The sequence below is a fragment of the Seriola lalandi genome, unplaced genomic scaffold (genome assembly GCF_002814215.2).
Source record: "Seriola lalandi dorsalis isolate HSWRI2012SDOR001 ecotype SW California unplaced genomic scaffold, Sedor1 jcf7180002054487, whole genome shotgun sequence".
NCBI lineage: Eukaryota > Metazoa > Chordata > Actinopteri > Carangiformes > Carangidae > Seriola > Seriola lalandi.
This window is the reverse complement of record NW_019525040.1, coordinates 52347-61930: the sequence shown is the minus strand read 5'-3', so window position 1 is coordinate 61930 and position 9584 is coordinate 52347. Positions and strand designations below refer to the sequence as shown.

Sequence of the window (9584 nt, the reverse complement as noted above, 5' to 3'; positions counted from 1 at the left end):
GCAAAAGTGAATATTTAATACATAGCGTATGTAACACTTAATAGAACATGAATAGCAACCACATTTTACTTGGTATTTAATTATACAAAATTCCTGTCATCTTCAAACATGACTTCTACAGCATTACAATTGAATTTTCTACGTGGTTCATATTCTGCTGTGTAGTATCATCCTCCCAAAATCTACAACAGAGTCACATTTGTTTCTTTTTTAAGCGCACAGTCTTTGCTGCGTGCTTCAGCAATTACCTTGGAAATATGAGCTGCCGGTCTGTCCACCCTCTGTGGCCGTGGGGAGATTTGGAGAGCGCGGGAGGGCGGACCGGAGGGCTGCGGGTGGAGTTAGTGTCTGGTGTTTTGGTTGGTCGGGAGTGACGTATCTGGAGCCACTTCCTGGTCTGTCTGCTCACTGTGAGGAGGAGAGGGAGACTGCGGTGTTGTTAGTTTGAACAAAATGGCTGCGAGACCACTGTCAACGAGAGCTCACTGAACGCCTACCATGACTGTCCGCTCCGCTGTCGGGATCCACACAGAATGTATTTCCCTGGAGTCGTTTCTCACTTTGCATTCGCGGTAGCCAGCCCGTCGTTAGTCGTCCAGCTGGCGACCTAAACAAAAACATTTCTTTTGCACTTTAAAACAAGTTGGCTGGCTGGCTGGCTGACGGCCGTCGGCTTGCTGTAATACGCGAGAACTCATCGGCGATTTTTAACGAAAGCTGCCTGATTTCTCTGGTTTGCAAAACCTTGCAACGGTTGACGACTTACAACGCCAACCAGCTAACGTTAGGTTACACAATTTAGCTGCTTTTAAAAGTCATTTTATCCGTGTTCGTTTTTTGTTTTTGTTGTTAGTGGTGCTCCGTTCCCCTCCCCGCCCCCTTTATATCGTGACGTTTAAACAAACTGTTTTTTGCGAGTGTAATATCACAGCATTTTTATTATTTTTCTTTTAGCTCGAAGCATACATTACCGTACTTGCTGTGTGTAACGTTATATCTGGCTGAGTAGCCGTTGTTTACCTCGGTATCTTGTCACCAAGCTGCTCCAGCAGCAGTCGGCTTATCTGCAAAGTCTGACTTAAATTGCGACTGAGTCTCTGCTCCATCTCTTTACGGGTAACTTTAGAAAAGACGTCGGAGAATGCTTTTCTGCATCTTTTTTCTGCCATGCACCGACTCTTCATTGAAAGCTGCCAAAGCTGTGGTTAACGTAAGGTGAGTTTCAAGTGAATACCTACTCTCATCATGTGGTAAATGGATGAATGTTATTTCTGATCAGCGTTTGGATATCAAAATAGCAGCGGCAACAGATAAGTGGACAGATTATAGTTGCAATGTCAAATAAATGTAGCTTCATTATTTTCAAAACATTAACTCTGCCTCTGTGATGCAACTCAATTAAACCCTGTTACTTAACTACAGCATTAATACTCCAACAAGCAAATGCCACATCATTGAAGCGTTCATTAACAATTATCTATGCTTATCTTTGGTGCCATGATTTCTTCAAATTCATGTTGTATATTTCCAGAAATAAGACTGGGTTATTATATTAATGTGAGAAACATCAGCCTTTTAAGTGTGCACCCAAACCACTAAAGGGTTTTTGAGGGTGTCCCCTGAAAAATTGAGAAGGGTTTTATGTGATGTTAGGTCGATGAGAAAACCCTACTGATCAGATGTATTTACCCTTGTTTTGCTTTGGCAAATTTGATTTGTCCATTATGAGGTTGACTTAACTTGAGTATGTGTTCATTTGAGAGGTCTTGATGTGAAAATGTTGGGAACTTTTGTGTTATATCATAGCTCTTTCATGATTGGCTGAGTGGACTGGAGCACACTCTGTACATGTGAGCGTGTAATGTGATGATTTCTTGAACTGACTGCAAGCAGTACCTTGCCTTTTTCAATGTCTGCGTAGTTATTAGAAAGTAATGGTGTGGTTATAGGCTTTTTTGATCGCACAGTGCTTTTTATAGGCTGATTGCTGGCAGAGTAAAACTGTATTATGACAGCAGAAAGGTATACTTTTGTTAAATGTTTTTGTTTTGCGTATTCAGATTTTCTCCTGACTGTCATTCCTCTTTGGTTCATTCTGTAGCTTTATCACATCATGTATCTTGCACACTATTGTACATTCCACTACACTCAGTCGAAGTACATTATTAAACATAGCTGTCCTGTCTCTCTTCCCTCCTCTCTTCCATCCCGCGGCTCGGTGAGAGAGCCGGGGATTCTGATTGAACTGTCGCCTTCCATTGCATCCCCCTTCCTGCATCCTGTCCCCAGGCACTGGAGTATAGCTTTTAATATCTCCTCCGCGTGTCTTAATTGAAGTACATAATTTCCCGTTCAATTTCAAACCCCCCCCCCCTCCCCGACATCTCTGTCACCACTGTCTTATCTCTATCGTCACACACCAGTGAGGTGATAAAATGAAAAATGCGCGTGAGCAGCAGTGGCACACATACATACATTTATTTGTGTGTATGGTCTGCACACATTTGCATCTATGTCTGTGCCATGTGTGGGAATCTAAGTGGGCTTTTGAAAGTGTTGTGTGTTTGTGTCTGAATCAGCCAGTGACGACACACGTGGAATGCCTGTCGTTTTTGCCATGGGAGTGTGTGACCATTTATGTCGAGCTCAAAAGCCCTGGCAGTTGGTTAATGCCTTGCAGTTGTTAATCAGGTTGTGAGCTGCCTCCTGCATGCCCTAGACACCCAGCTGACTCACAGACACACACACAGAGCCCTGTTCTTACCCAGGATCAAGAGTCCCCCCTTCTATACAGACGCTCATCTTTCCAAAAGGCTGACAAGCACGCAGTAAGAGGGTGGCTGTGAAAAGATGTTGCAGGGGCCCTCTGGTGTGTATGTAAAACAAGTGAATAGGGAGAGAAGAAAGACCTAAAGCCTGGTAAGAGGAGGAGGGAGTCTGCTAGTTTTCTGAAATACTGTATAGTTAGGCTTAACCCTTCCCAGACACAACTGCTTTAGCACCATGGCTACCATTACAGCCACAGCAGATGGCTCATCTGGGGGGCACTAGGGCAAATTTGGAGTTTCTCTGAGCATTAGGTCACCAGCGCTGGGGTTGTCCCGAGACAAGATGCATTACGTTGCAAGAAAGATGTCAACTGTGCATCTTTTTTTTTTTTTAACCCTTTTAAAAATCTTCAGAGTCTATAGAGGTGTATAAAAGCTAGACTTTGTTATTTTTGTTTCTAAGGGATTCCATAAATGACACCAGGGTATGGATAGCAATGTCTACCAATCTATGAGAACATCTGCAAATCCAGCCACATAAAATGCAGAACACAGAATTCTCTCTCTATCTTGAGGTGTATAATTGGTTCTGTCCCAGTGCAAAAAGACCCAAAATGAGAAATTCACTCTCTCACTGGGGCCTAGACTCAATGAAATATATTACTACTTTTGCCATTTTGGCAGCGCACTAGCAGGAAACCCATAACCCATGTTGGCTCTGGATCCAAATAGGCTGTAGGCTGTTGGCATCTAGACATTGTTTTGATTAGAGCGTATTGTAACAAAGCCATGAGGACAAACCCTGGCAGTGACTCCATCTGCAGCCCCTTATCACTGAAGAGGCAGGATCATTTGTTTAAAAGGAAACACAAAGCTTGCTTCCTCTTGTCTGACCCTATAAAAACAGAATAACAACACTAGCCCAGTCCTCAGGTTGCCATCATTAGCCTGGTTTCCACTACAGGGCCAAATGTAACTGGAATGGGCCTGACACTTTTACCCCCACACTCTTTTGGTCCTTCCGTTTAGAATTTTTGTTTCTCTACAGTAGTTTCAAATAAACAAAAAGTTCTTTCTATCCTTTGTCAGACATTTCGTGTTAACCTTGGTAATTCCCACTTAGTCGTGCTTTGGAAAAGTGGCCTGTGTTGCCCATCCCTTTTCCCCCCATCATTGACCTTAGACCAGGTCTGACCACGGTAGTTACTGAGTCTGTGATTATGAGGCTTTTCAAACAACTGGCACAGCCCTGATAGATAACACACTTAACACCACCGCAGGGTGCTGCTCCAGTAGGGGGGGGACGCTGACAGTAGAATCAGCTGGATTCAATGGGAGGCTGCCAAAAGCCATTACCCTCTTCCTCTGCTCTCTGGATGGCTATTTTGAAGTCGAGGGGGGTAGGATAAAGACTTGCCAGGCAGTTGTGTTTGGTGTGGCCATTGTACTAAATGAAGAGTGTTTGTGTATGTGTGTGCAAACCAACAAGAGGTGGGGTGTATGTTGACTGTGGTGTTGGCAATAGTAACAATAGATAGCCAGGAAGCCAGAAATAGTTTAAGTATCCTTAGTTTGTAAACAAACAGTATCAGTATGTCATTAACATTTCCTAGTCCCCAGCATGACTTTGACACTTAAAGGTTTTCTGTGTTTTTATCGTTTTTACGGTATGTCAGAGTTTGTTGTGTACTAGATTGGTTGAGTCTGGGATTTTCTTTCTTGTGAAATAATGTCTCAGGAAAAACCTGTGTTGCCATTGATGTAACTTGCTGTGCAGTTTATCCAGCCTGGGTCTGTATGGTCTAGAGAGTTCGCCACAGGTCTGACACTGATCTGCTTCGGTATGAGACAGTGATCCCTTGTTATAATACTGATAATCTTATCTCATAGTACACTCTCAGCCCTCAATTCGACACTTCCTGATTGCAAGTGTGTAAGAGGGTGCATTCGCCTTTAAATGGTGAAATAATACATGGTATTACATTAGAGGAGGGTTTAAAGTGTTGTTTCAGTCCTGTGTGAAGGGTAGGTACCAGATATTTGCTTCTGACCAGTAGTCTTGTGTACAAAGGTAAACATGGGTTAAACTTGAGTTCATTATTCTGTGCCACACAGGGATTTCATGTGGAAGAGGTATAGGAAAGTTGTAACCAAAGAGTCCTATAGGTGTCGGGGAGGCTTGGGGGTCTGTGGAACCCCCACCCCCCACCCCCACCCATCCTCGTTGTCCAACTTGTGTGCCAATGGAAGTGGGCAGAGGCTTAGGGGCCCCACCAAGGGTAAGCCAGGCAATGATGGAAGCGGGGGGATGGGGGAAGCGAAGCTGAACCCGGCGAGCTGCTGCCTGTGAGTCTTGGCAGGGGTCCAGGGGAATGTTCAATGTGCCGAGGTTTGGTGGGGGCCTCCTTCCCTCCCTGTGCTCCATGTCGGCTAATTGGAGAGACGTGGAGAGAGGGAGAGGGACATCACATGGAAGCTGACAGAGAATTTGCAGGACATCCAACCTACAATGTTCCCTTTTTCCTGCTCCAAACCAATATTAGACAGCCTTACTCATTATGTAACAGGACTTAGGCCCTACAGCATTTCCAAAGCCCTCAGTTAAGGCTGTGTAAATAGCACTAGCATGCACTGTCTGCCCCTAACTGGGGCCATGGCTTAGACTAGTAAGCTCAGGTCATTTGTTTGCTGTCTGGACAGTTTTATTGCTTTAATGTCAACTTGACACTCAATGAAGTTCAAGTATTTACTTTTACTGTGTATTTTGATTGTTGGAGCTGAACTGTGTTTAATTAAACAGAACTACTGGTAATGATCAACAATTTTTTGTGATGTTTGAATTTGGGATTACGAAATAGAATTTCTTGTGTGCAGATAAAGTTTTAGTAATTTAATAATTGGGGCAGCTAAGCTAGTAGCCCAATACATAATGTTGTGCGTTCTTTATTAATGTTTTGATACTGAAATAGCTGTAGTAATTTGTAGTATTCTCAGTATTTTAAGAACTATGTCATGAGTGTAGAACTGATGATGACAAATGCTTATTCTCAGTCGTCAATAGTCTGATAAGACAATAAAACTAGATAATTTTTATTCCAGAAACATGTTTACCTTTCTGCTTCCCCTTCAGTCTTAAAGATGTGCAGAGTTCCTACGTCCTCGCCATCATCCTGCAGCTTTGTGGAGGGGGCTGCCACTCACATTGCTCACTCTGCTTTTCTTGTCTTTCACTTTCTCTCTGTTCCTCCTTACATCAGAGCAGGCTTTGTTCACACAACTAAGCACAGCACTCATTTTCTGTCTCTCTTTCAGGGTCTGTATTATTGCTTACACTGTTGACAGCCAGTGAATTGTTGACTAACTGTGTGCGTGTGTGTGTGTGCGTGTGCGGGGGAGGCTGTGTCAAAGTAACCTTGAGGGTAGTATAGCCCAGCCAATTAGCTCATTTGTTTCATTGTGTGTGTAGGTGTGTGCTTTGATTTAGTCTGGCTCTGCTGATTTTGACAGTTTGATGGTGCCACTAAAGGCAGGCTGTGTAGCCTTTGAAACAGAAGTTAAAGACCATTCTCAGACCCTGCTTATATCTTACTCCTGAACATCACAGAAGGGATGCACAAAAGACAGCAGTTGCACTCTGCTGTGAACCCTGTTTACTTGTTTCCTGAACTCTTTTCCCCTCAACACACTGCTGAATTAACATCTTGATTGGCGAGTAACACATTTAAAAAAAATTTTAAAAGACTGATTAATCTTATTAAGTCACTGCATGTGAACCCTTTTATTCTGGTTGGCACTAATAGGTATAAACCCCATAAAACTTACTTAGAAGACAACCAAAATGAATTGAATATAGATTTAGAAAATATTAAATAGATTTCTAAGATTGTGTTTTCAAACAAAAGAGACTTGTCAGGTGATTAGCATGTAAGCTAAGTAAAAATAGTGTTCGAGTATTATTGCACAGTGAGACATAGACAAAGAATTCGAGTGTCAATTTGGCTATTTTCTACCACAGAACAACTCGGACTGTATTGTTGTACTTATACCATGGCTACTTACCAAAGAAAACAGAAGAGAAGGACAGATTTTTTTGGGTAAATGGTGTGTGATTTTTTTTAACCTTGCGATATTTACTTGCAGTCTGGTGCTACTACAGGCTTAGCATTGCTCTATTGAATGGGTGATCAGTGTGTTGACCAGAGCTATGTGACGTGGCCCAAATGAGGTTGAGCTGCTGGCAGCCAGCCAATGGATAGCAGTGTACACTGTGAGATACTTGGCTTTGGTGTTTAGTGAAAAGTTTGAGGATCTCCCATTAAGGTTCATCATGAGAGGTCAGCCATTGCATTGATGCTAATAGAACTTCATAATTATCCAGACCTTTAGACAGACCTTCACCTCAAAGCCTCTAAGATGGCATTCAAGCATACAGATAAAAAAAAAAGAAAATATGCAAAATATACAGGCATATGCAGAACATGCACAACCACATATTGTCGTTGATACAAAGCAGTCATAAGCAAAGATAAACACATACACCAGCACACTCTGCTTGACAGCTTCTTGTTGAATTCAACAAGCTTTAGCTGTGGTGCTGGCAGGGAGCAGGCCTACTTGGTCTCGTGCATTGTGCTGTTTTCCTATTTAATGAGCTGCCACCGTGTTAAAGTTTCATATCGACTTGGCAGAGGAAGCAGCCAAGACACTGAGAGCTAATTTTCTGGAGGCAAACCTCAAAGCTGTTATTTATAGCACAGCCCTGACTTTCTCACTATCTGATTCTTTGACTTTCTTTCTCCATCTTGCATCCCCCTTCATCGCCGCTCTCCACCCACCAGTTCGCCCTTAGCCAGTACCTAGTCTACAGATTCCACCAAGAATATTTCTGCCATAGTTCATTGAGCAAGTCCAGTCTAGTAACAATAAAGTGCCTTGTATATTTCCAGAAACCACTCTCTTCACCTGCTGAAAGCAATGCACAGAAAGCTTACAAACCAAGCAGCCTATGTGACCGAGGGATGGAAACACAGAGCAACAACAACAACATTGTTATTACTGCTTCTCAACTGTGGAATTTACAGGCTTGTTTTCTCCAAGCCATTCAGGTTGAGTACACACAAGTGCACACCCACACATGTTTGTGGAGAGTAGTTGAGGTCTGTAGCAGCAGTGGCAGGTATTGAGGAATTATTCCCCAGGGCTGTCCATGATAATGTTCCATGTAATAAGGCTCAGGAGAGTCCTGTGGCTTCTCTAATGCCACAGGAATGGTTGGCTGGCTGAATGGTAATAGTTGTGGGGAGTGGATTTGCCACACTCGGTGGCCACGACCTGACCATATTACTGCTTTTGCTGAGAGAGGAAAGGCTCTCCTATTTTTCTTCCTCCTCCTTTGTGATTGGTGTTGTCTCTGCGGTTGGTCTGACAGCCATTCAGAACACATGAAGCTACATGTTTTCCTTGCAGCTCTTTCCCTTTTCAAGTTGTCTTTCGGTGTCTCTCTCCCTTTGTCTTGCTGAGTCTTCACACAAGTGAAGCAGCATCCCCCCTTTTTTTATTCTCCTCTATCACCCTTGTATGGTTTTCCCCCTCTCCCCCCTTTTTCCTCCCTGCGTCTCCAGATACAAGCGATCAAGGTGCATGGATATTTCAGTCCACCCCCCATCCTTGTCTGCCAGCCTCAATAGTGCCTCGTTCCGTTTTTTTTCCTCAGCTCCATTTCTCCAGTGACGATTCTTTCTGTCTTTCCAGCATAGTCTCTCTTCTTCCTCTCTGGGCCCTGTCTGGTTCTCCGGCGGCTGTCGTTCTTAATTGGTGTTGCTCTGCGTCTGCTTTCTACCCCCCCCCCCATCCTCATCTCCTTCTCCTCCTCCCCCTCCCTCTCCTCTGCATCCCTGGCAGAAAAAGGCAGGCTTCAGACAGACTGCTTCCCGTCTGTGAACGTCAAACTTCCCTGTGTGTGTCTGTGTTTTTATGTGACTGGGTTTGTGTGTGTTGTGAGTTTCTAACCTCTCCATTCCTGTACAGTGTGTTCCTGTTGTCATGCCTCCTTCTCTATAGCTAAGCCCTATAGTCCCAGGACATGGGACCATCTTTTGCAGCACAGGAAGAGAAGATCCTGCCTCACCATGCAATTTATTCACAATTCCCCAGCGGCCCCAGTTTGCTGAGATTTGAGATTTTTTTTTCTATTTGACTCTGTATTGTCAAGAATAGCCACTCAGTCAATACAAGATCACTGGTTGGGTCAGGGTTTAAGGCAGAAGAAGAAATAAAAAGTCAAGCCCTTATATGTAATATTTTCTGTAGAGTTGCATTGAAAACATCTGGTTTGTCTGTTGCCCTATTCTAGCACTAGTTCCACTAGTATGTTGTAAAATTGAGAGTTGGTCAAGAATATGAAAAGATTTTTTTTTTTTATTTCTATTCATTCAATATAAAGGTAGCTCTGTCATGTGCTTAGCATAGATTAGCAGCAGGATTGGAAATAGCGGGAAATGGCTAATTTAGTTGTGATAGTGGCGATTTCCAACACGTCCAAAGCTATGTGTATTTAAATAATGTAGAAAAATAAAAAAGACATTGCGGGTTAACAACCACATCTGAGATAATTCTGGACTAACTGGACTGGAAACGTCTGCCAGCTTCACAGACATTCGTAACTCTGAAACAAATCCAGCTGACTCTTGGATGTGTTGGTGAACAGCTTGCTAGCTTGCAAGCTTTTTTTTTTTTTTTTTTTTTTTTATTCACTTACTTTCCACTCGGTCTACCTTGGCTCTTGGTTTCAGTCCCTGTGCTAAGCTTGTGAAAATG

General features: G+C 43.2%; 1 protein-coding gene across 2 annotated transcripts in view; it reads left to right on the top strand.

The window, feature by feature from the left end:
- The first annotated feature begins 428 nt into the window (after positions 1-428).
- LOC111659769 (trinucleotide repeat-containing gene 6C protein-like) overlaps positions 429-9584 on the top strand; it is a 52109-nt gene continuing 42953 nt past the window's right edge. For both annotated transcript variants that reach the window (XM_023412804.2, XM_023412803.2), the window contains exon 1: positions 429-1215. The gene's annotated coding sequence lies outside the window, so the exon portion shown is untranslated. The remainder of the gene's footprint in view (positions 1216-9584) is intronic.